The following is a 397-nucleotide window of genomic DNA, read 5'->3' on the forward strand; positions in this document are numbered from 1 at the left end:
TATTTCTTAGTATTCTAAGCCTCATCCCAATATATCTTTTCCTGTATCATAAAGGAAGCATGAACAAGTGGTTTGAATACTTACCACATTCATACCTGTAAAGATTTTATCTACAACAGATGCATTTGGAATTATTTTTCTTTCATTCTTATAAATAGAAATAATTATTTCTGGAAGATTTAAATGGTTGCTGAGGGATCCCTGGGTGGCGCAGCGGTTTGGCGCCTGCCTTTGGCCCAGGGCGCGATCCTGGAGACCCGGGATCGAATCCCACGTCGGGCTCCTGGTGCATGGAGCCTGCTTCTCCCTCTGCCTGTGTCTCTGCCTCTCTCTCTCTCTCTCACTGTGTGCCTATCATAAATAAATAAAAAAAAATTAAAAAAAAAATAAATAAATG

The sequence above is a fragment of the Canis aureus genome, chromosome 33, assembly GCF_053574225.1.
Source record: "Canis aureus isolate CA01 chromosome 33, VMU_Caureus_v.1.0, whole genome shotgun sequence".
Classification (NCBI taxonomy): domain Eukaryota; kingdom Metazoa; phylum Chordata; class Mammalia; order Carnivora; family Canidae; genus Canis; species Canis aureus.